Source organism: Alligator sinensis, unplaced genomic scaffold (assembly GCF_000455745.1).
Source record: "Alligator sinensis unplaced genomic scaffold, ASM45574v1 scaffold990_1, whole genome shotgun sequence".
In the NCBI taxonomy this organism is placed as follows: domain Eukaryota; kingdom Metazoa; phylum Chordata; order Crocodylia; family Alligatoridae; genus Alligator; species Alligator sinensis.
The window spans coordinates 1,121,110-1,146,692 of NW_005842506.1; the positions used below are offsets into that span (position 1 = coordinate 1,121,110).

The window sequence follows — 25,583 nt, forward strand, 5'->3', positions numbered from 1 at the left end:
GTATTTGGGCGCTTACGTCAAGTTTAGACCTTTGTGGATCTGGGCCTATGTGACCACTTGTAATGTGATGTGTGCTCGCATGCTACTTTTTCATATCAATCCTTGAGTGACTGAGAGAGAGGCAACATTGTTACAGGCACTGTTGATACATTTAACATCAGATATAAGTAAATTACACTAATATTTTGGCAGGGAACCAAGTGAGTCACAATACATTGGAGAATGTGAAGGTAATGACAGATTAGAAGGTATTCTTTCATGAGAAGGTAAGGCAGGCATGTATGTTCAGTTTGTGAAATGCTGCCCAATAATGCAGTGGTTTTTTGCAGCTGATATAACAGCAGAGCAATGCAAAGCAAATGTTTATAGTAAGTGAACTTCCTCTGGCAGTTCGTGAACTGAGCATAAGCAGTGTGAGGTTGACTCCTATCCAGAAAAGAGGACTTAAGGTTTGTCCTAACAAAATTTGTTCTGAAGATTTGTCTTTGAGTGAAAGCAATGGGAAAGCAAATAAACTTGGATCTGAAATGTAAATAGATCTCCCAATTTACTAAGCATCTGACCTCAGGTGAACTCTATTAAAGTCAATTAAGCAGTGCAATGTGTAAGTGTGGGGCTTAGAGGCATCTTGGAGTAATGGCGTGAAATGCTGATTTCATTGTGGTTGTGAAACGTATCTGTGGATGGAGGTGAGTGGATGGCATGTTCTTTTCTCTCTTTTCTCCGAGCTCTAGGGGAGATGCTTTGTTGTGCAATCTCCACCGCTTTGGATCTTCATCTTCGAGTGAACAACAAATTAATTAGCCCTTAGAAATCTGTCCCTGAAGCCCAGTTTATGAGATTCGTTCTCTTCCCATTGTCTCCAAGGTGAGGAACAAATCAAAGCAATGAGATACTGGAGTGTCCTAACAGCCCTTGTTTATAAGAGCGCGGTCTTACCGTGGAAGCTTATTGCTGGCTGAATCCAGAAGTCGGCAGAACTGCTCTTTGGCTTTAATGGGAATTTAGTCAGATTTCTTACGTTTTTATAAGTTCTGTATAATTCTGCTTTCTTTCACCTGCAATATTACTTTGGGTGAACAAAGGGGATAATATAAAATGCATTTCCTTTTTTTCTCTAGTCCCTTTCTTTATCTGAAAGGCTCAAAGTGCTTTACAGATGTTGCAGAGTTTGCCTCTCAGCATTTTACTAATGCTGGTAACTATTATTCCCGGGTTATGGACTGGGTAGTTGAGAGAAGCTGCTTGATTTGCCCAGGCCAAACCTGTGGGAACACTGGCTCCCATTCATGCGCTGTTAACACAATGCTATTTTTCTCCCTACCTATAATGGGACTCCATCAATATGTCTGGATTTTCTCTTTATTACCCACAGTGCAAAACAACTGAGCAATGTCTCTCACAAACATAAGTTGACCAGAGCTATGCAGACTGCAGCACTACACGGCTTTTAGCTTCTGTCAGTGGCTGTTAAAAGTACAGGAAAGGTGCTCTTTTGTGCTATCAGACACAATTTGTTAGAGGGGAATAAAATGAGCAGATTTTAGTGACTCCTTTGGAAACCTGACAATCTCCCCAAACTCTGGGGCCTCACTATGCTAATTTTTTATCTCTATCATCTACCTGGAAAACTACTGTAGCTGGCATAGTTCAAGCCAACAATTGCTAAGAGCCCTCATTAGAAGAATGGTAAATTGGGCTTGTCATACTACCTTCAATGAGCTGAATTGCCTTTCAGAAGGAGCTCACATCAGTGCATTTCAGGGGCTTTTAAAGACCAACACTATTTAAAAAAGAAAATAAAATTCTTTTTGATACAGAGCAAAAGCCTGTGTCCAACCTCCTTTCGTGCTGCTTTCTTTTTGCTTTTCATTGCTTATGATGGCTCGTGGTGTTTTCCTCTCCCCACAGAGGTTTTTCCATCTTAAATTACAAAGTGAATTTAATAGATTGTCCTCCACAGGCTATTCACACATTCATCTAAAATGTAAGGAGAGAAGTGACGTCTAGAGAAATAGCTAATTATGCTCACCTGTAACTTCTGGATTTTGGATAGCAAGATGGTGCTGGAGAACATGATGCTTGGGTCAAACTGTGATTTCATTTAAATCATTAGCAAAGACCTCATTCATTTTGAAGGATTCACAATATATCCCATTATGAACATCGTGCTGAAAACCTTACTGCTTAGATCAGAAAGCTGCATTGAAACTGATGTGGCTGCCTATAATATTTCAAAAGGACGGTTATTCTTTGGGTCTTATTATAGTGCACACTGTAGAATAGAGAAGAGATACCGGAGCTAGCTCTGAACACGCTTGTTCAGGTGTCAGAAACAGGTTAGTCCTGGCAGCATGGGACTCTTTATGGGCTCATTTGCCTTGCTTTGCAAGCAAAGGTCTCTCGACCCTACACGTTGTGTAGTGTAGACAATATCCATACCGAGCTGCTCTTTATATCATTCTATCCAAATGTATTCCATGAACTGCTGGGGCCCACAGACCTAAAACTACCTTTTGGTTTAATTAATTACCAGGCTTTCTGTCTGCTCTGACTTTGATTACCACTTCCTGATGATAACAGTCCAAATGTATTCTGTACCAGGGCTAGGTGGCAAAATTCAGATGGACTTCGGATCACTTGCTGTGAGCTCCAAGCCCTGCTCCAGAGAATTTGAAAATCTGTGGGCTTTGATCCTAATAAGAACAGAACCAAAATGAACAATATCAAAATGTTCTGCAAATGGGAGTTAACTTTTCCCATTCAGCTCTATTTTGTATGAAGCATCAAAAGAAATCTCTGTTTTCAGAAAAATGGAGCAAATATCACAGGGAGGTGGAATAAGTTACCTAAAAGATGGCCAGTTTTAATGAACAGGTGGATGAAAAGCAAAACGCATGATTAAGGGCACTGGCACTTTGAGTTTGCTGAAAATAAGTAGACTCATGAGCAATGATTAGAAGCAATGAACAGCTGCTTAAAAGGAACCACTAGTAAGGAATCTCTAGGAAAATGAAAGACTAGGAAAAGTCCACATCAGTCATTTCATTAGGATTAAAACTTCTATTCCAAAATCTGGGTTTTGGTTTTAGTCATTTGTTTTTATGTGTCTGGCTGTCTTCCAGCAAAGCATTTACATATGTGCTGAAATCCCATTGAAGTCAATCAAATTTAGGCACATGCTTATTTTTCATTCAGGAAAGCATGTTGTCCTGAACAGAAATATTGAAAGAGAGGCATGTTCTGAAGTCCCACTGATTTCAAAGGGACTGAAGCAGAGGCTGACACCTTAAGAACTGTCCTGAATAGGGATGGCTGTATTTTAGGAATGTCATCTGGTCTGTGGGTCTTGGACAGACCCTGCTTAAGTGCCTAAAAGCCTGACACCACAGAGAGTTATTAGCAGGGATCCTGGTTTTCTGTGATAAAAAAATCACAAGTTCTCTGATAAAAAATTGCAAATTCTCTGATCAAAAATCCCAAAATCTCTGGTTAAAATTAAATGCCCCCCACAGCCCTGCAGGTGTCCCTCACTTCCTCCTCCCCCCCCAGCCCCTCAACCCTGCTTGTGCCCCTGGCCCCCTACCCACAACCCCTGCCCCCCAGCTCTGCTGGAGGGCACCCCCAGCTACCAGGGCTATGGGGCCAGGGACCCAGGTCTGTAGCCCCCTGCCCCCAATGGAAGGCAGTGGCTGCTACAGCAGGAGCACGAGTCGGCTCCCTGCCTGCTGCCTGCCTGCTCCAGGCTCTGGTGGGGTCAGCTCCCAGTGTCAGTGTGCCCTGCTGGGGGTAGGGGGGACCCCTGCCCCCAGATCTGTGTGTGGGGAGGGGCAAGGTAGGTGTGCTCTGCCCCCATACACACAGAGGATGTGTGGCCAGAGCAGCACAGAGCTTGCAGTGGCAGGCAGCTTTTGTGCATGGTCTCACTGTGCCCTGACATGCTGTTCCACATGCTGGCTACATGATGCAGGTATCAAATTCATGCCCAGGTCGGTGTAAGTTGCCATATTTACTGCACAGTATGGGTGTGCATATGTAGAGGCGCACCCATGCTATGCAGTAAGTTTTGGTTACTGCACAGTAAATGTGCACGTGTAGATGCACCCAGTGTGTTACTACTGCATTACAAAGGCTCCTGGCTGATAGAAATGCCTGCCACAAGATTTTATGTGATGTCAGTACAATGATCGCATTTCTCTTTCTTGCACTGAATTTGTCTGTCTGTGTTTCTTTTCAAGCATTTAAACCTGAAAGCCCAGTCAGGATTTTTTTGCAGGAGTCTTGAATACCACAGTTGTTGGAAGGGACAAGAAGGATAATGCTGTATGTTTTTGGAGTGGAGATTGTTTCTTTTGGGTCAGTGTTTATGATGCTTCTCACAATGGTCCTCATCCAGGACTGTAAGTGCTACCATAAGGCAAATAAAACATGATAAGAGGCAGCTGGGGGGAAAGGGGGGAGGTTTGTCAGGCGTGTGTGTAATACCGCTAGTCTTTATATCACTGAGAGACAGATGGAGAGAAGCCAAATTAATATTGTTCATTTTATGCATTTTATAATGTATAATGTAGTTTTTTCCCCCCATTGATGGAAAAATGCCCCTTTAATAACCAGTTTGGAATTAGCCTGCTTTTTTCCCCATAACTTTCTCTCCCTTTTTTTTCTGGCTGTTTATTTGTGGTTTCTAATAGGGCTGGTGCAACAATGGCTTTCCCATCCTGGGAATTTTCTTTCTGCTCCAATATAGGATAAAAGGTAAAAAAAAAAATAGCTTGGGTCATTTCAAGGAACTGGAAATTATAAATGTTCTTGTTTTGACTCCCTATAATTAAAAATGCAAGACAGGTACATCTGCAGGCATGCTAGGACGGAAGATACAGAGTTCCCAATAATGATGACAGAAAATGCAAGCATGACTTCTAAAGTTCACATGTCTGTGCTTCCTATGGGTTGGTACCTAACCCATAGAAGACAACAGCAGGCTATCCATTGATTTCTGGTGGGCTTTGGATCAGGCTGTGTATTTTAAATTAATCTTTGGCAAGAGGCAAATTTTTAAATGGAAAGAGAGAGAGAAACCCAACAGAATGAAATGGCCTCTAGAAGGAAGAAAGCTGAATTTCCTTAATGTCACACCACATTTATGATAGCAAAGAACTCTAGAACTGTAGGTTCTCCCTTATGTAGCTGCCTACCTGCAACTGGGTAGCAACATACCCTTGTGTAGGCAAAGCTATATAAAAAAAAAAAAAAAAAAAAAAAAAAAGGGAAATGGGGAGATTTTTGGCTCTACTGGTTTTTCTAGAAGAAGAAAAATGGAAATTCCAACCCCCCGTCACCTAGTTCCCTAAATCTCCCTGTATTGAGATTGACTTTCAAGCAGGGAGGCCTGCTATATGCATTGAAGAAATGAGCACATGCATCACAGCACAGGAGGGAGTTGAAGGATAATGGGCAAGTTTAATTTCCCTCTCTGTAATGTCTCTGAACCTAATCTCACTGAGAGTCACAGTGCGCTCTCAGAACGGTGAGAGGGAACGCAAGTGGATGACAGGAGCCAAATGTCTGAAGAAAGTATATATTGCCTCTGTGCAGGGATGTGAGAAACCTCAGTGGACTTGATTCACGTCTGTGCGAGTGCCATGTACCGCCTGTGCAAATCAAAGGACTTACTCCAATGTGAAACTGGAATATCGCAGTTGTGACCCAGGCGCAGGAAGCTCTGATTTCCCCGGTGCTGTATTCTGATGGGTACATCATATGCTTTTCAGTAGTCGGGGTATATGGTGTCAGTGTGCTGCACTTCACTGCAGTGCTTCCTGGGCAGTGTAGACACATGCCCGTCATACAATTGACATGCGCATCAGTGATTGCTGTTATGGGGCGAAAAACTTAGGCTCTGAGTCAGCACCATACTTAAACGCATGGCAGCCCTGGGCGAACTTTTAGTATCGGGCCCCCTTTGACAGAGGTAATGATAATAATAATAATAAAAATTACAATTTTTGGGACCCCTTTCTGTCTGGGCCCTGGGTGGCCGCCCAGTTCACCCATGCCTGTGCTCTTAGCTAAAGCTTCACGATATGATTCTGTTGCATATAACATCGTCTACTCGCGGTGTCTGAGCCCCTCCTGATACTGCATTCAATTTTGATTCTGTTTACTATTAGATGAATGAATTCAAATGAACCTATCCTCCCTGAGGCAGTGCTTTTAGGTTTGCTGTTTGAAGAGAAGATGAGTGCAGTGCTGCCTAGACCTTCTTGTCCTGCCTTGGCCTATGAGGGCTTGAATAACTTAGGGGAGGGTGAGGTGAACTATTGTCGAGCTTGCAGTGTTTCCAACTATATCAGGTACTTTGCCATGGATGTGTTCATATATTATTTTGGTAGTGATGCATCTTGCATTGTTCAGCATCAATAATGCCTGGATAATATATATATACATACATCCATCTATAGGTGTAGTCTGATTGTTCTGCTATGCTCACCAAAAAATACTTTTCAGGATCTGTTGTCACTTAGGACCAACATGCCCATCCTTTACTTAACCTGATTACTTGGGGCATTCAGAAAAAAAAATCGGCTAGAAACCAAGCTTTTCTTGGCCTTTCTTTGGTTACCAAGGGAAGAATGAACATCACACCTTTTTGAAGCTTCTTCTGCTCCAGATATCTGAAAACATAGCTTAAGGGAATGTCAGAGATGCTTAGAACCTGACTCACCCGTCTTGGCCTTAAAATTCAAGTCAGAACTCTCTCGGCCTTATCTGTTTATCCAGTCTATTTTTGTGAGCATCACAGTTGAATGGTTTGAATGGGTATGTCTTAGGGATTTTTCTGTTAATTGGCATCCACTTATAGTATATGTAGTTCTTAACATTTTTGTAAGTACTGCTAGAGGTTGATGGATGGGTTTGTAAAAGCCATAATAAATGTTTAGAATAAAATACAGACTGTTCTGTATTTCATACAGTGGGGAGTTCACATTGATTAGCTAAACTCTTGCCTGACCTATAGTATAGTCCAGATCCATAAAACAGCGAAGTGTCTAATCAAATGTGCATTGCAGCAAAATCTCCAAAGTGTAAGATGACTGAAAGAGATTCCTGTGCTGCAGAGTGGCATTTTTAAGGGCATAATTTAGCATTTCAATGTTCATACCAAGTGAGAAAGAGCAGCTGTTGTTTAACAACAATTTTTTTCTTTTTTTTTTTTTTTTTCATTTAAATTCAAAATGTGAATGGAAAATTGGATTTTTTTCCCCAGCAGCTTTCATTATTCAAGAAATAAGTAGGACTGGGAGGGTGCACCTCATTTCCAAGTTTAAACCCACTCCCTGTTCCTACTATTTTAAATCCCCTTTTTGCCATTGTGCATACGTGTTTGAACACAGGCTAAAAGTGCATGCCCATATGTGACTCAAGAGATGGTGACGTAATTGTGGAGAGACATCTTTCTGCAGATGGCAGCTGTCCTCTGACCTGACCCCTTGCTCCAAGTATTGCTTTTTCCTCTGTGTTGTTGTCAGTGTGTAAGGTGATGAAGTAAGAGCTGGGATAGGAGTCGTTAATTCTGTTCATCTTCTGACTTACAAAAACTGAAAGATATAGATATATAATGAAGTCGGATAAAGCTAATGGCAGAATGCAAGGTGAAACTCAAACACAAACTACTTTTACATTGACATTTATCTTCTGAAAGGCAGGGCAATCTTTGAAAAATGTTGGGAATCTTGTTAAATATGAGAATGCAGATTATTTATTTTGGTTTAAGATGTTTGCTGTGTTTGGTTTTTTCCCCTCAATTTTTAAAATTTTTACTTTCAGATAGATAATGTCTGTTAATTTGTGAAATATGTAATTAATCTTTCTTGTAGTCATGGGGTTAGGCATTTTTTCTAAAGATAATTTGAATTTCTAAAGATATCTCAAAACTGGCAGTGCTTTTGTAGACTACTTGTAAACATCTTCCATTGTGAAAACCCCCCAGCATCTGCATCTGTTTCAGGAACATTTTCATAAGCAAGGCCATGCTTCAAGAGGTGTAAATCTGGGTAGCACTATTACAATTTTTAAGCTACACATCAGTTTACACTGACTGAGAACCTGACCTGAAGGAACTTTATTAAAACTTTACATAACATTTCAAGTTCTTTATGCTACTGAATGTGCCTACAGAGGCCATACACAGATTTTGGGCAACCTTGATGGAAAAGGATATCATTCAGTTGCTGAGAGCTCACATTTGATCTAGAACCGTGACTCTGGCTTGATGGTGAATTCCACTTAAAAACCAATGGTAATATATGGCCTATTTTAATAATCCCTTCATAAATGTTCTCTATTCTTAACTATCTCTTTTTACATTAGGGGCTATAGGCTGTACAGGCGGGATAGAGAAGGCAGAAAAGGGGGCGGGGTGGCACTCTATGTCAAGGAGCACTACACATCCTCTGCCAGCAGAATGGGGTCAGGGGAAGGGCAAGCTGAAGTGCTCTGGGTCAAGATCCAGGGGGGGCAAGGCGAGAGGGATTTGACAGTGGGGGTCTATTACAGACCCCCCAATCAAGAGGAGGAGCTGGACAGGGAATTTTCAGGCCAGCTTGCGGAGACACTAAAAGCAAGGGATGTAGTTGTCATGGGCGATTTTAATTACCCGGACATCTGCTGGGAGGAGCAGTCAGCCGGGACGGACCGCTCCAGGAGGTTCTTGGCCGAGTTGCAGGACCTCCACTTGATTCAGGAGGTGCACAGTCCCACCAGAGGAGATGCCCTGCTGGACCTGGTCCTGGCCGCAGGCGACGACCTGGTAAGAGGCCTCCAGGTTCTTGACCACCTGGGCAATAGTGATCATCGCGTGCTGGAATTCACCATCCAGTGTAGAGTGTCAAGGGCCCGCAGCAATGTGGTAGCCCTAGACTTCAGGAGGGCCAACTTCAGTGAGATGAGGAGATTAGTGGGAGAGGAACTGGGGTCCTTGAGGGCAGAGGAACTCAGCGTCCAAGAGGAGTGGTCGTTCCTTAAGGAAACGATACTCGGGGCCCAAGGGGTGTCCATCCCGACAAGAAGCAAGGCGGGCAGGAGTGTCCAAAAGCCCCCCTGGCTCACCAAGGGTGTCCGGGAATGCCTGCTTGCCAAAAGGGTGGCGTACGCCCGGTGGAAGGGGGGTGTAATCTCCAAAGAGGAGTATACCTCCTCTGCTCGGGCCTGCAGGCGGGCTGTTAGGAAGGCCAAGGCGGAGATAGAGCTCGGATTAGCGTCCAGGATTAAGGATAACAAAAAGTCCTTTTTCAAATATATTGGGAGGATGAAGAAGGCGCCGGGTAATGTGGGGCCCCTGCAGGATATGCGGGGCAATCTGGTGGTTGCGTCAGAGGATAAAGCGGACCTCTTTAACCAATTCTTCACCTCCGTTTTCTTGTGCAGGGACCGGGACTTCCCTGCTGTGATAGAAGCCGGACGCGAGGGGATCGCCTTCAGACCTCAGGTTGGGGAGGACCGGGTTAGAGAGCTTCTGGAGGGGCTGGACGCGTTCAAGTCAGCGGGTCCGGATGCTCTCCACCCCAGGGTGCTGAGGGAGCTGGCTGGGGTTATTGCAGGGCCCCTGGCACGGCTCTACGAGCGATCGTGGTGCTTGGGCCAGGTGCCAGACGATTGGAAGGTAGCTAATGTGGTCCCCATCTTCAAAAAAGGGAAAAGGGAGGACCCGGGCAATTATAGGCCCGTCAGTCTTACCTCAATCCTGGGGAAGCTCTTTGAGAAGATCATCAAGGAGCACATTTGTGATGGGCCGGCATCCGAGATGATGCTCAGGGGCAATCAGCATGGATTTATTAGGGGGAGATCATGTCAGACCAACCTGATTGCCTTTTATGATCAGGTCACAAAGGCCATGGATGCAGGTGTCGCGGTGGATGTAGTCTTTCTGGACTTCAGCAAGGCCTTTGACACCGTCTCTCACCCCATCCTAATTAATAAACTAGGCGACTGTGGCATAGATGCCTACACGGTCAGATGGATTGCAGATTGGCTGAAGGGTCGCACTCAGAGGGTGGTGGTGGATGGATCATATTCGACTTGGGGGGAGGTGGGTAGTGGAGTCCCTCAGGGCTCGGTCCTGGGCCCTGCGCTGTTCAATGTCTTCATCAGCGATCTTGATGTTGGGGTGGAGAGCAACCTGTTTAAATTCGCTGATGACACCAAAATTTGGGGGGAGGTGAGCACGCTAGCAGGGACACGGAGGCGGAAAAGGATCTTGGTGTCATTATTAACTCCAAGATGAACATGGGCCGACAATGCGAGGTCATGGTTGGCAGGGCTAACCGGACCTTGTCGTGCATCCACAGGTGCATCTCGAGTAGAGCCAGGGAGGTGATCCTCCCCCTCTATGCGACGCTGGTCAGGCCGCAGCTGGAGTATTGTGTCCAGTTCTGTGCGCCCCATTTCAGGAGGGATGTGGACAACATGGAGAGGGTCCAGAGGAGGGCCACCCGCATGATCCGGGGACAACAGGGCAGACCCTACAGTGAGAGACTGCGGGACTTGAACCTATTCAGCCTCCACAAGAGAAGGCTGAGGGGGGACCTGGTGACCGTCTATAAACTCACTAGGGGGAACCAGAAGGGTTTGGGGGAGACGCTGTTTCCCCTAGCCCCTGCTGGCATAACAAGGAATAATGGGCACAAGTTGATGGAGAGGAGGTACAGATTGGACATCCGAAAAAACTACTTCACAGTCAGGGCGGCTAGGAGCTGGAACCAACTTCCAAGGGAGGTGGTGCTGGCCCCTACCCTGGGGATCTTTAAGAAGAGGCTGGATACTTACCTGGCTGGACTCATTTGAGTCCCGTTTTTGTTTTTAGGGTGAGTGGTTTTGTTTGTGTTTTTGGGTTGTTCTCCCGCCCTGGCGGGGGGTCGGGCTAGAAGATCTATTAGGTCCCTTCCGACCCTAAAACTATGAAACTATGAAACTACATGTGCTGTGTCATTGCCAGAAGTTACATAAGCAAAATAACCCAGGATATTTGTAAAACTCACAAAAAAAATCAAAACCTAATCAAAATAAATCTGTTCTCCATTTCACTAATGAGTGATGCTGAGACTGCCTGTTTCTGGGGATAGCTGTCATAGAAACCCCTGGAAATGGGACCACAGAACTGGGAAACCAATACTTTCAGTGCTCTCAATGATGCAAAATTAAGAAATGTACTGAAAAACAGAGTACCATCTAGAAAATGCAAATGGATAGACAGTTAGGGCAACCTCCCTGTGGCCAGGATGATGTGAACTTTGAGAGCTCACTGAGCCTTATCTCTAGCAATTAGGGAGACTAGTGAATCCAGTGGGTACCAAGATGATCCTGATTAGCTTTTCAGCGGTAAAATTTTCTCTGCTTAATTATTTAAAGGGAGCTGCATAAATGGGTCTTTGGAAGCGTGTGACCCACAAATCAATCCATCCACTTTTGCATAATGCATGTGGCATCGATGTTGTTTCATTTCAAGATCATTTAGGGGAAAAAAAAACCCAACTTGCCAATCTGCTCATCGCTTCTCTGTTGTGCAAGTACAAACACACAGCTTGCAATGTCATTTGCCTTCTGCACTTAATAAAAGCAGCCACAAATGTTCTCATTTTCTATACATTTCTACCTTTGAACTCTGGTTTGAGCTGGGTCCAGGACCTGCCCTGTTGGTAGCTCTTGTATGTTAATGGCCAGATCCTCAATGGGGATGAAGTCTGTGGTGCTGCAGTGTCTTCAGCGGGCTTATGCTTTTGTCAGTTGACGATGGCTACCAGGTGTAAAATAGAAGTCTATAAATATAGATGACTTCATAAAAACTGAATTTACTAACTTTTCTTTTGATACCATAGGGTGCCTATACACAAGTGCAGAGGCTACTCCAGTGCACTGTAATTGCTAGGGCTGTGATTCAATTCAGAGGAGATTTGGCCTGATTCGGTGGCTGAATCTCTGAATCCGAATCAAATCAGGGGACCAATTAAAAAGGTCTGAATTGATTGAAAGGTCTCCGAATCTTCGGAAAAGATGTGGAGAGCTTCAGTGATTTGGACAGTCCCCGCCCGCTGCAGCAGGCAGCTACAGCCGGACTTGGAGATGGTAGGGGCTGCGGGAGGGGGGAGGGGACCATGGCAGGACCCCTGCCAGGCCCCATCTTGCCTGCTCCCCCAGCACCCCCCACCCCTGGCTGCTCCCCCAGCTCCCCCATGGCTGCCCTGCCCACCCCAGCTCCGGGTGCTTTAAAAAAAAAAGCCCCACTCATTGGGTGCTGCTGGGTGGGAGGCTGATCCCTGCTGCCCCCCACTGCCCCATGATGCATGAGTGGTTCTGCATGAGCCCTGCAACCCCCCCCTCATTCCCTCAGCCCATCTCAGCTCTGGCCCTTTAAGGAAAAAAAAAAAGAGAGAAACCCTGGGACTCTCTGCTCCTGCACCAGCTTTGGGACTTCAAGGGCTCATGGAAGAGCCCCCCATGCAGCGTGGGGCAGTGGGGATCGCCCCCTGCCGGACAGGAATGGTGAGTGGGGGGGTTTCTCATTTTTTTTTCCTTAAAGGGCTGGAGCTGGGGTGGGCAAGGCAGCCATGGGAGGAGATGGAGGGAGCAGGGGAGGTCTGGGGGCTTGTGCAGAGCCCTCCATGAAGCATGGGGCAGTGAGATTGCCCCACTGCCCGGCAGCACCCGGTGAGCAGGGCTTTTTTTTAAAGCACCAGGACCTGGGACAGGCAGGGCATCAAGGAAAAGCGATGCTCTAAATTCCAATTCCTTCCCTATGTTCCTTGTGAAATAGCAGAGCTACATCTACCACTTCTGACTAATGGCACAGCCCAGTCTCTAGAGAACTAGCTTATTGCTCAGCCTTGTCAAGATTGGGTCTGGACCTGGACAGAAACACTAAGGGAACTTTTAAAATCAAAAGGTAAGGTGTCCATGGGATACAGGAAGCAGCGGAGTAGGGTTTGGGTAATGCGACTTTTGATTTAGGCCCTTAATTTCCTCCTAAATCCCTCCTTAGGTGCCTAAAAGCTTCACTGAATCTAGCCCACTTTTTAGTAAAGTTCAGGTTCCCACCACAACTCTACCGACTTGCCGAGGCAAAGACTCTAGTGACTCCGCTTTACCTGGGGTCAGTTTATGTTACTGATTTTAAAGTAGAATGTCCCATTTAGTTCACTGATCAATGCACTGGAAAATCAAGGATATTATATGATTTTGGAGTTGTATTTTGATATTCGTACGGCACATCCACACGAGATGTAGAGTTTCCCAATTACCTCCGCAGCAAACATCTCAGCATCTACACATGCAACCCTATTAGGCCAAAGTAAACTAATAAACTCTGCTGCAGGATAGTACTTGTAAATACAAGTACTATCCTGCTGCAGAGGTTTTTAGCGTGCAGCAACACAGGTGTGGATTCGGATGGGGCTGGCTGGGGCACAAGGGTGCTTCAGTGCAGGGCTGCCTGCTGGCTAGCCCCATCCTGGAACACCCTTGTGCCCTGGTCAGCCCTTCTGTAGCATGTTGAGCTGGGCTGGAGCAGCCCTGGGCTGGCAGGCTAACCTCCCAGTCTCCTGCCAGCCAGAGCTGCTCTCCCCCAGCTCAACATGCTGCAGTCTCAGGCATATGTTCAAGCATGGTGCCTGGGAGCAATAAACTCTGGCATCTTATGTTCCTGAGTTTATTGCTGTGACTTAACTGCACTTGAAGATGTGCCCATAGATATTTTCTCCGCTGCTTATGAAGGTGGATCTTTGCTTGTTTAATACATGTGGTGGCTATTTATTAATATACCTGAAGCGCAGACAATGCGACTAGTCAACCCTTCTGGTCTTGCTCTGGTGAATGTGTTTAAGCAAAAGCCTACCCTACAGGAATACTTGTGCTTAAAGCGAAGCATGTATTTAAGTGCTTGTACTAGAGTGAGGTAAGAATGCTTGGCACCTTGCAGGATTAACTCCTTCATCAGGAGAAGAAAATTCAACAAACTGTGAAGTCAGTTTATTAAATACAATTCACTCACGTTCAGTATCTATTTGCCTAGAAATTTTTATAAAATACCATTTACTCCCTGCTGAGCCTTCACTATTTTAGCAATTGTTGTGGGACTTGCCATTTTAAACTCAGGATATTTTTATGGACAATAATAACACAACTTGTGATTTTGTGAGCTAAGAAAGGTCAATCACATTTAAAGCTTCAGGATATAAGCTGATCACTACAGAGGGCAGAGAGGATTTTATTTCCCTATTGGCACTTGTAGAACAATGTCATTGGCTAGGGATGGTTGGTTGATGTGTTTGGTTTGAGGGTGGCTTTTTTGTGGCTTTTACCTTTATATGAAGCATCATCTATTGATTAATGACAGAGACAGGAGAGCAGATTTGATGCACTGTTGGTTTGATACAATGCGGTACTACTGTTTTGACCTCATTTTGGCAATTTCATTTGAAAAAGTTAGATTTTGCAAAGAAATTTTCCCCTTACATGAACTATCATAGAATCATAGAAAATTGGGGCTGGAAGGGACCTCAGGAGGTTATCTAGTCCAGTGGGTCTCAACCCTTTTTGTACCAGGACCCATTTTTAAACATCGATTCGCCGTTCTGACCCCGTGCCCCTCACTCCCAACCCACTACCCCCACCCCCATGCCCCTAGTGTGTGGGGCAGGGGTTGGGTGTGTGTGGGGCATTGGGAGGGCAAGCAGCCCCTCACAGGCTGGAACTCTGCCAGCCTGCAAGGGAAAAACCCTGGTTTCCCATATTTTTCTCCTTCAAAGGAGAAACTGTTTTTAAAGTGTGTTGATCCATTTTTAAAGTTTGTTTGTGACCCTCATATATATTCTTGTGACCCACTTTTCGGTCATGACCCACAGGTTGAGAAACACTGATTTAATCCAACTTCCTGCTCAAAGCAGGACCATCCCCAATTATATCATTCCAGCCAAGGCTTAGTCTAGCCAGGGATTAAAAACCTCCGAGGATGGAGATTTCACCACCTCTCTGGGTAACCTGTTCCAGTGTTTTATCGCTCTCCTGGTGAGAACATTTTTTCTAATATCTAACCTTGCAGCAACTTGAGGCCATTGCTCCTTGTTGTATCATCTGCCCCCACTGAGAATGGTTTAGCTCCATCCTCTTTGGAGCCACCCTTCAGATAGTTGAAGGCTGCTATAAAATCCTCCTTCAGTCTTCTCTCTCCAGACTAAATAAACCCAGTTTTCTCAGCTTCTCCTGGTAAGTCGTGTCCCCCTGCCCCAAAACCATTTTTGTTGCCTTCCGCCAGACTCTCTCCAAGTTGTCCACATCTTTTTTGAGGTGGGGTGCCCAAAACTGAACACAGGACTGCAGATGTGGCCTTACCAGTGCTGAATAGAGGGGACTCATCACTTCCCTTGATCTGCTGGCCTCACTCGTACCAATGCAGCCTGGTACGCTCTTAGCCTTCTTGGCAACAAGGGCGCACTGTTGGCTCATATTCAGCTTCTTGTAACTGCAACCCCTAGATCCTTTTCTGCACAGCTGCTGCCCAGCCAGTCACCCCCAGCTGTCCCAGTGCAAGGGATTGTTCCATCCTAAGTGCAGGACTTTTAACTCATCCTTATTGAACCTCATGAGATTTCTTTTGGTCCAATCCTGCATTTTGTCAAGATCTCTCTGAATCCTTGCCTACGCTCCTGCATATCTACTACTCCTCCCAGCTTGTTGTCAGCCGCAAACTTGCTGAGGGTGCACTGCATCCCATCTTCCATGTTGTTGGTGAAAATATTGAACAAAACTGGCCCTAGGGCTGGCCCTGTGGGGCACTCAACTTGATACCAGTTGCCAGCTAGACATTGGCCCATTGACTCCTACTCTCTGAGCCTGACAATCTAGCCAGTTTTCTATGCACCTTACAGTCCATTCATCTAGCCTGTACTTCCTTAACCTGCTTGCAAGAATGCCCTATTGATTTTTTTTTTTTTTGAGAAACAAAGCAATAATACATAATGGTGCCAAGAGTAAAATTAGAAAATTAGCTACTGGGCAGGATTTAATTGTATTTCAAATTCTTTTTAAAGCAGCTATAGGATTTCTGCATGATGCTGGCATAATATAGAATACTTTTTTCAGTGTCCGTACTGGAAACCTTGTGAATATGGAATCAACTTTAACAAAATAGTTCCCTGCTTTCTACCGCTCAGCGTGAAATAGAGAGCCAAAACACTCGGAGCCAAGGATTCAGGGCATTAAGAAAAGTTTTTTTTTTTACATCAAGCTGTTTTTTCTGCCTTGCATTTCTGACAATTTTTCTCCCTCCACTTGTTTTCAGGGGAATAGTATTTAAAGACGCCTTCCAGGAGATTATACCTTTTGTGTTTGTTTCCTTCAGCAATGTTTGAAAAGTAAATGATGTTTGTCTTCATAAATTTGAACCTTACACAGCTCAAAATTGCTGTTGAAAGCTGTGGAGACGTTGAGGTATGCTCTGAATGCAACATCAGGCCCTTGATTTGGTGAAGTTTGTTTATTAGTGGCTTTGGGATGTACATCCTTTGTGCTTGAGTTATCTTTGCAATGCTTAAAGTGAGATGCAGCTTGTATGTACAAGTTTGCACGTACGGGGCTACTACTGCCTGTTTATGTGCTGATAGGCCTTAGCTGTACAGAGGGAAGGCAGAGCTTAGCATCCTGGATCTTGAATACGGTTTGTTGTTGGAGAAATGATTTGACCCTGGCTTTTGTTTTATCTGTTTCACTGTGTTTATTTTCCTTTTGCTTTTCCATTGGCTTTATCCCTTTCTATCTCTTGTGAGAACAGTTGTTTCCGTTTCTGTTGTAGTTGGGGTCAATACTGGCTCTTTCCTGGAGCAACTCTTTTGTTTTATTCTTAGGTAGTGAACCCTTTTGATGAGGAGGGAGCAATAATTTAGGCTTGATCGTGCCTGTGGATTTTTGTAGATGCATCTTGATGCTTTTGCAGAGGACTGAGCTGCATTTTATTCTGCGGTTTGTTGTCCATGTGTGGAAAGTTTTTTTTTCACCGCTTGCCTACTTTTCGGCTTTCCTTTGCTAATTTGCTTTTCAGATTTCATGTCTTATCTATGTTTCCCCCTAGTTATAAACAGCCTGCATCTTTGCAGTGTGTTATTGCCTTATGAAATTTCTCTTTCCTTAGAAGCAAACAAAAAAAAAAAAATCTCAAGGAAAATGTCCACAAGTTCCTCTGAAAACAACCTCTCAAGACTCCTAAAAAAAATGCACGAATACTTTGTAACAATCTCAATTGCCATTTTCATCCTCGGTAAGCTTTCATTCAGGACTGTTAAGATTATTCACAATTTGGTACTGTTGTTTTTCATGGTTGTTAAACTGATTTCAGAATGAATCATAAATAGAAATATGGGTCTCATTCACAAGAAATTTACCATCATTATATCTCATTGGAGATATGTGGGAATGCTTCCTTAGCTGGAATTGTTACATACTCAGGTATACATTAGCCTGTGTGGCCATGGTAGCAATTTTATTATCAACGGGAGAGCAACTCTCCTTCAGAAGCTATGAATTTCCTTAGCCTTCACTTGAAATAATTACAGTAGGCACAGAATTACTCTAGGATCTGTCAGAGCTAGTGCACTATATTATATTGTATTATTGCCCTGGTGTGGGTTAAGATTTCATTGTTTTAGGCAGGTAGCTTAATTTCAACCATGACCCAAGAACTTATGACCTAAGTGATCCCCTTTATACCAGTTGTGTCCAAACTTTTGACCTCACAGGCCAGATGAGCACTGCCAAGATGGTCCACAGGATGGATCCAGTCTGTGGACCTAGTCCAGCATGTAATGCTGTCCTAGCTAGGGCCTGATCCCACCACAGGGGAAGAGCCCAGAGGGAGCTTGATCCTGCCACATGGGACTGGCACAGCTGGGATCTGATCCCTCTGCATGGGACTGGCACAGCTGAGACCCAGTTCTTCTGCATGGGTCCAGCCCAGTCAGGGTCCGACCTAGTTGCACAAGGTGTGCACAGACAGGCCCTGATCCAACTGTGCAGGGCCAGAGTGGCTGGGGAAGAGCTCTCTGGGCTAGGCCAGTGTGGCTGGGTCCCTCTCCTGCCTCACAGGGCGGGGGCCAATCCAGCTGTGCAGGACTTAGAAATTTGGTGGTTGGGGAGTAGTGGCAGTGTTAATAGCTACCACTGCCAAGCTTCTGGATCTGTGGGGATCCCCATAGGCAGGATAACATGGCATGCCTTGTCTGCAGGCCAGGGCTTGAGCGTCTCTGCCTTATACCACTCTGAACAACCTGTCTCCCCTTTGGCGTTGACAGTCTTCAAACACTGCTGCAGGGTGTAGCACCTGCAGCAATTCCTCTAGAGCGGCTTGGTTGCAGCTGCTTGCTCACCCCATTTCATTTGGGCCTGGCATGAATACAGCAATGCTGTATTTAGGAAGGTAAACCACCAGCTAGGTCCTCGTGTTGTAGGTGGACCTAATTATACCACTGTTCACTGTGGAGAAAGGGGATGATAGGTCATGCACCTCCTCTATTGAATGGTGACTCAGGTTTCTCGTGGTCTGACTTCCAAACAATGACTGGAAGTAAGAGAGGGAGGAAGTACTGGACCTTCATATTTCTGAAGGCATTCTGAGCAAGATAGGGTCAAACATTAAAGTAATAGGGAGCATCTGCATTCCTGAAATATCCAATATTAACGAGGAAGAACCTGCCAGAAGCATAGTGTATGTGCCTGCACCGAGGCTCACACCCTGAAATACCACTCATGAACACTTCAGCTCTTTAGTCATTGGAAAGGCATAGATTTATTAAGAAAGGATCCTATTTTGCTACTGATGGCTTCATGTCACAAGAAAGTAAATTGAGTTTGCGGTTTTGTTGCAAATGGCATGTGCTGTGTGTAGCATTCTTTCTGTGGAGAGAGAGGCATTCATGGTGTGTATCCTGTTTCATCACCATGCGCGTAGCTTAAAATGTGACCTTAATTATGAATAGTTTAAGTAAGGACCTTTTCTGCCCTTGGGTGCTTCTTTCCACTCCCAGGGAACTGAGCACCAGGAATGAGGACTGTGTAGTACAGATTGAAGAGCAGAATCCTGATGAGAGGCGTTTGACTTATCAGATCCATTTCCTGAGCCAATTTCTTTTTTTTTTTTTTTGTGTTGTTATAGTGGAAGGAGAAGAATATTGTCCCCGGCTGATGCCGCCACCATTGATAATCTTATCAATATCTACTTGCAGGGACATCTCTAAGTAATTGCACAAGTTCAAGCAGAGACAACACCGGACTGGGACTCAGGAAACAAGTGTAATTTCTGGATCCCCCTGGCATGACTTTGGGCAAATCAGTTCTCTCTGTGTGCCTCAGTTTCCCATCTGCATTTGGAGATCATGATCCCTCTTTTGTAAAGCTATGAATGAAAAGTGAGTGTTGTATCATAGCTGGTTGTTATTATGTAGAAGCATGTCTTTATAAGGAACATACATTTTCATTACCCTGTAATGAAAAGCTTTGGGATATATAAGGTATATAACTCCAGGTACAGACCATTGACTTAGGGATTATTTCAACTCTACAATCAAAGTCAAAGTTATGTGAGAAAACATCACACCATGAGATGGATTTAGGTAACCATAGTCCAGTCTCTAGTAATGCAGAGGAGATAATGTATAAATTAATACCAGGCTAATGAATATGGGTTTACGACACATTGTTCAGATGCTATTCTAAATATTTTCAAAGTTTGGGCAAGTTTTCTTATACCCTTTGGTCTCAGGAGCTTCTCAGTTGGCATCTTGTATTAATCTGGGTGAAATTTTGGTGCACTGAAATAATTGAGAAATATGCCCCTGATTTTTAGAGGGTTAAGATTTTTTGCATGCTATCTACAGTGGTGGCTATAGATGAACGTTAACGGGATAAGAAAAATGCATGGCAGTCATTGTTCCGCAATGCACAGCACACATGCAAATATATTGTAGATTTAATGATTTGTTGAATGAGTATAAAAGCTGGATGCATAAAGGAGATTTATTTTTAACTGATTAATACCATCTGTCACTAGCTTTTTACTGTGCTGCCATAAAAGTTTGTTTCTGAGTATCAGCAGTTCAGTCAAATAAAAAAAAAAAAAGTCTGTTTTTTGTGGTGTTCTTCCTCTATCCTTTTTTACCCGTTGGATGGGTTCTGGGAATGGTGAATGCATGAGATTATAAGTACATGAAACATAGGTGAAGTGCACCTAAAAGCTTCTTAAGCAAAGATTTCAAAATTACTCAGGAAGGAAAAAACATATTTTAAAATGACCTAAATTATACAGTATGGGTATATTCCATATCTGACTCTGCTAATTCTTGGATCTTCATACAATATGAAACAACTAAGGGAGAAGTGCAGATCCATGGATTTTAGCACTTTCAGCCATAGTGCAAATGAGTTTTAGATTCTGACATAAATGAGCTGAGAGTACTCTGAAAAAATGTGTCTGCATCCAAGGCATAAATTCCCCTGCCACCTCTGCACTGCTGCAAACTATACTTCTTTCATCTGTGGAGTGAATGGTAAAGTGCTTCAAAATGAATGCCTGACCTGCCAAAGGGGAGGGCACAAGGCAGTGACATTTAGAGCTGGGTGAATCTTTTTTTTTCCCAGGGAATAGTAAATTGGTTGAAAAGTTCAGTTTTGGTTTTCCTGAAATATTCATAAATTCCACCTGAATTCAGGAAATAGTTTTGGCATGCGCAAAATAGAAGGAAGTTCCTTACAAAGCTGCCAGACGAGGAGGTAGGTGTCTGTAGCTCAGAGGTGAGAGTTCTTGTTTATGAGACTCGCACCTTGCTTCAATCTTTTCCTCTGCCCTAAAGGTACCCACATCTATCTACCTAGCTTGTCTCTGCCTCGATGAATCGTAAAGTATTTTTTACAAAGTGGAACAGTACCAAGAGGGATAGAAGCAGCTTCATGTCAGACCCTGTCTCAGGGTTAGGACTGTAATTTGTGAGGGAGACCAGACACTCGAATTCAAAAACCTTTTCTGCATGTCCCTTCATTCCTGTTATAGTGGCTGTGTCAGACCGTATTGACCTGTATGGCTCCCTCTACACATTACAGGTGTTGTGCAATTACCTGGAGACCAGCGACACATGCAAAGCAGCTATCACACAATCAAAAAAACTCCAATCGACTATAAAGTTAGACCTAAAAAATGTGTACCAACTTCATAGTTAGACCTAAAAAATGTGTATTAACTTTATAGTTGATTGCTATTGAGCTTTAATTTAATGTAGCAGGGTCTTCTCTGTGGCTGAGAGCTCCATCAGATGATGGGGCTCCCAGCTGTAGGGGTGCAATGTGCTCAGCATAAAACCCCCAAGCCCTAGGGATCCCAGCAGGTGCAGTTCCCAGGATCCAGGTGTTTCCCACACCCAAGAGCCTTAGGGATCACAATAGTGGGAAATGCCCAGATCCCAGGGATCATGACTCCTGCAATCCCCAAGGGTCAGGGGCCTGGGAACCCTCCTCCTCCAGGGGCTAAAGGATTGTGGTGATCCTCTGGCTCCATGGGTTTCTCCCTCCTCCCGGAGGGTTTCCTGCACCCCTGGAGTAGGGAGATCACTGCAGCAGCTCTCCTTCAGCCCCAGGGGTGCATGGGCACCCCTGTAGCTCAGAGCCTCTCAACTGGGTTGTGTGGGGCTCCCAGCTTCAGGAGCTCCCCCTGCAACCACAAGAAGGCACAGTTGGGCTCCCCCTGCGCCAGCAATAAGGCATGATGGGATCTAATGTGTGATCCCACAATTGTGCTTCCTGCCATGCACATGTGGCATGGCAGTAGGCATGATTGTGTGAATTGAACATTAGATCCCCTCGTGCCTTTAGTTTCACATTTAGAGGGGGCCTATGGGAAATAAAACTAAACGTGGATTGGGTGGCATGTGTCTAATCTGCAATCAGATTATCCTAAACTTCAGATGCCTGAGATACAATTCATTTGGTAGCTCCAGAAGACAGGGCAGTATGGGAGCCAAGGGCCTAATCTCTCTCAACAAGTCTTTGGTTTCTTCATCCTTATTATTTCTTTTCTCATCCTTTCCTTCAGCTTATTTCACTGTATTTTTCCTTCCTTCACTGCCCCACTATTTTTTCTTATCTACTTCTTTTTCCTTTCCTTTTGCTGCTCCCTTTTTCCTCATCATTTCTGCTCAAACCTCTCTCCATTTCCCCTCCAGTCTCTCTCACTGTAGAGAAAGGCCAGGATCAATATGCAGAACTAAGCAACCCTGAATCCCGAGCTCTGAACTTTGCTACGGTCTCTCAGAGTAATTCGCTTGCTTTTCTTTGGTCTTGAATTTCCAGCTATGGCAGGGCCTTACATTTGACTTTCCTGAAATTATTTCATTATTGCAGCCACGAGCAGTGAGACACAAATCATTCTCTTCCCTACATTCACCATACGCCTGCACTTGTGGTAAACCGAAACTTTACCCTCTGAAAACGGAAGAGAGCTGTCATGTCCCTAAATGCAAGCTTGATAAGGCGCAGGCAGTAGTCTTTGCAGCAGTACTTGCCTTCCATTTCTTTCACTTTCCCTGAGCTGGGCGATGGAGGGGACTACTACTGGAGGGGCTGTGGATTTGCTTGCCCTTCTTTAACCCATGACACACTGGTATGGGGAGCTATAAATAGTGAGAAACTCTCCAGCCTGATTTTTTTTTTTTTTTTTTTTTTTTTTTTACCTATTAAGGTTTGAAACATTGCCAAGTTCTTACATCTTTAAAAACCCTAAACCATTTTGATTTTCTGGCTTCAGGGCTTCTATCCATTTCTGAAGAAAGACTAGACAATGCCCAGGAGGACCTCTTAGCCTTCTTTTTTGGGCACTGGGAAATATTTCCTTTCCGAGCTAGGTAGGAGAGAGGCAGATGACTACTTTATTGCCCTATGGCCTTCACAGCTGTGGTGGGCCTCTTTGTAGGAGAGCTAGCACATATAAGGATCGTCTCCCTTGCTCCTGCTGCTGGGTCTGACAGTAGCTCCTTTACCTCCGGTTCTCCTTTTGGGTAGCAGCAGGTTTCCTTTCAAACGTCTGTATAGACAGCAGCATCTCTCATCTCAGCTTAAAAAGGAGACAGGTCAGCCTCCGTTTTTCTTGTTCCTGTTACTTTGCAGCTTTGACTAGAGGATTTTTTTTTTCCTGAGCTAACAGGATTCTTTCTCACTGATAGAAAAATCCTTCCATATAAAGACTGGCAGCACTCAGAGAGAGGTAATACTTAGTTACCTCCTGCTTTACACTCTTGCTAAGGTACTACATTTAAACCTCTTGAATGGAAACTGCCTCTAGCATGCGAAGACATGAAATCAGATGAAGCAGAAAGAGATAATGTGTTTTTTTTTTTCCCACTCCCTCTGGTTCCACTATCCTGCAGTGGGATCAAACCCACCTGCTATGACCCATGGCCAACACATGATAAACTGAGCTGTAAAAATGAAGCACATCCTAAACATTACATAATAAGAAGTGGGGACTTTAATAGTGTTTCCCTTTTATTATGTCTTTTTAATATTTTTTTTTTTTGGGTGGGGGGGAAAATAACCAGTAACTATTTCTTTTTTTTCATTCCCTTCCATTATAAACCAGGACTGGCCACATCTGCAGCCCAGAGGTTGAACAATTTGCTATAGCCATATGATCACGGTTAGTCATTTTTCTCTTCATTCCTGCCTTGTGTAAACTAACCGAGGAAGATCCATCTTCCTATTTTAGCTTTGGTGAAACAGCAACCAAAAAAAAATTATCACTGCTTTGAAGCTGGTAGCTGGTTTCTATTGGGTCCTGCTTTTGGTAATTCTCCCATTTCCTGTTTGTGTCAGTAGTGCCTTAAACGTGTGGCATTGCCTTGTGCTTTTAAAAAAGCTGAGGTCCATGGTTGTACTCTTGTTTGCAGTGCTTTGGAGTTTCAGGATGAAAAAATGGATAAATAATCTAATGATGTTATTTTTGAGTCATTTTTTTCAGTGACTCAGTTTAAAAAAAATGTTTTTGCACGTGGCCCACATTTTTTTCTTGTTTTTATGGACTCTTCCAGCATATAAGCTATATCCTTTTTGCCTGATTTTGCATTTGCTAGGAGAAGAAATTACAGTGCATACACGGAGTGCCTCTGGCTCCAACAGGATGCGCTGGCAGGTTGGTGAGAGAGTCAACTCAACAGGTCCTTAGATATTTTTGTTTTCTTGTAGGCTGCTGTAAAGCACCCTTTTTTGGCCCACACAGCATGGTCATCCTTTCTGAAGACAAGTGCGTAAGTGGGGAAGGACTCTCAAACAACATTACTGCTTCTGCCCAGGTACGCAAAAACACTTTCTAACTTATCTGATCCTTTGAGAAAACAACCAATTTCGATTCAGTTGTAGCAACCCCGTCCCTTGAGTGGCTTTATCAATGGGCTTCTGAATAAAGACTTGATTAATCCTATTTCTGAATTAGACCCAGCAACATTGCTACCCTAAAAACGAGCTCTGTTACTGAAAATGCTTGCCTTAACTCTGTGTCTTCAAATGTTACATTTTGTACTCAAAGGTATTGTTTTGGGGAGTGTGTTAACTTTATTTGAGCAACTTTTCCAGGAACAGAAAATTTACCACATGCAGTTCTGTAGTATAAGTCATTTTATTGGTCTGGAAACCTTGATCCTTTAAGGCTTGTATCAGCAGTATGTATAAGCTTCAGCAGATTCACTTAAATATTTTTAAGACTATGCTGTGTAGAGTTTCCAGAATTTGTAGAGATTTAAGGATGCAATCCTGGCTTCATTAAAGTCAGTGGTTAAACCCCACTGAAGATGTGGGAAATAAAGTGATTTATTATGGAATCTATATTTCCTTTCACTTGTGTGCATGTTTCCAACCACTGTTATGTTAGCATTTTGGTCTCCTTATGGGATATGTTTTCTTTGAGAGTGTCTACACGTTGCCCTATGGCACTGTAGCGATGGGCTCTGTCGCCATATGGCATGCTACAGCAATGTAGCAATCACACGTGTCTACCCATGATTTCCAGCTATGTCGCCATAGTGGTGTGCTCCCCGGATATAGCATGGCACTGTGGTAACAAAGCAGTAAAATCTACCTGTGTGCCATGTGCATAGTGCAGTAACTGCCCATACTGTGCCGTGCTTTAGTATTTTCAAAAGAAAGTACTAAAGCATGGTGTGATAGCAACCTCACCGTATGCTGACATGCAGACACACCCGTCATGATTGTAAATCCCAAGGGAGCACAATGAAACACAGCAAATTTCATGTGGAAAATTACTATGTCCAAGAGACTTCATTAAAAGTTCAGAAGTGGAAGGCACCACTACCTTAAAAGAAGTTTAATTCTTTAAAGATTTTAGCCAGATTTTCAATTGGACTAAATTAGCATTGCTTCATATAAGTTATATCATTTTACACATGCTGAGGATTGGTTGTGTATCTGTTAAGATTTACACAGGAAATCTCGTAACTAACTTTTTTGAGACTCTTCATATAAGGGTGAGAAACAGGAAGGAGCAGGGAAAG

General features: G+C 44.0%; 1 long non-coding RNA gene across 1 annotated transcript in view; it reads left to right on the forward strand.

The window, feature by feature from the left end:
- The first annotated feature begins 23,659 nt into the window (after positions 1–23,659).
- The window catches only part of LOC102387964, a 3,308-nt gene continuing 1,384 nt past the window's right edge, over positions 23,660–25,583 (forward strand). Inside the window, exons 1-2 of the long non-coding RNA XR_003095852.1 lie at positions 23,660–23,716; positions 24,262–24,368. This is a non-coding gene — a long non-coding RNA (uncharacterized LOC102387964). The remainder of the gene's footprint in view (positions 23,717–24,261; positions 24,369–25,583) is intronic.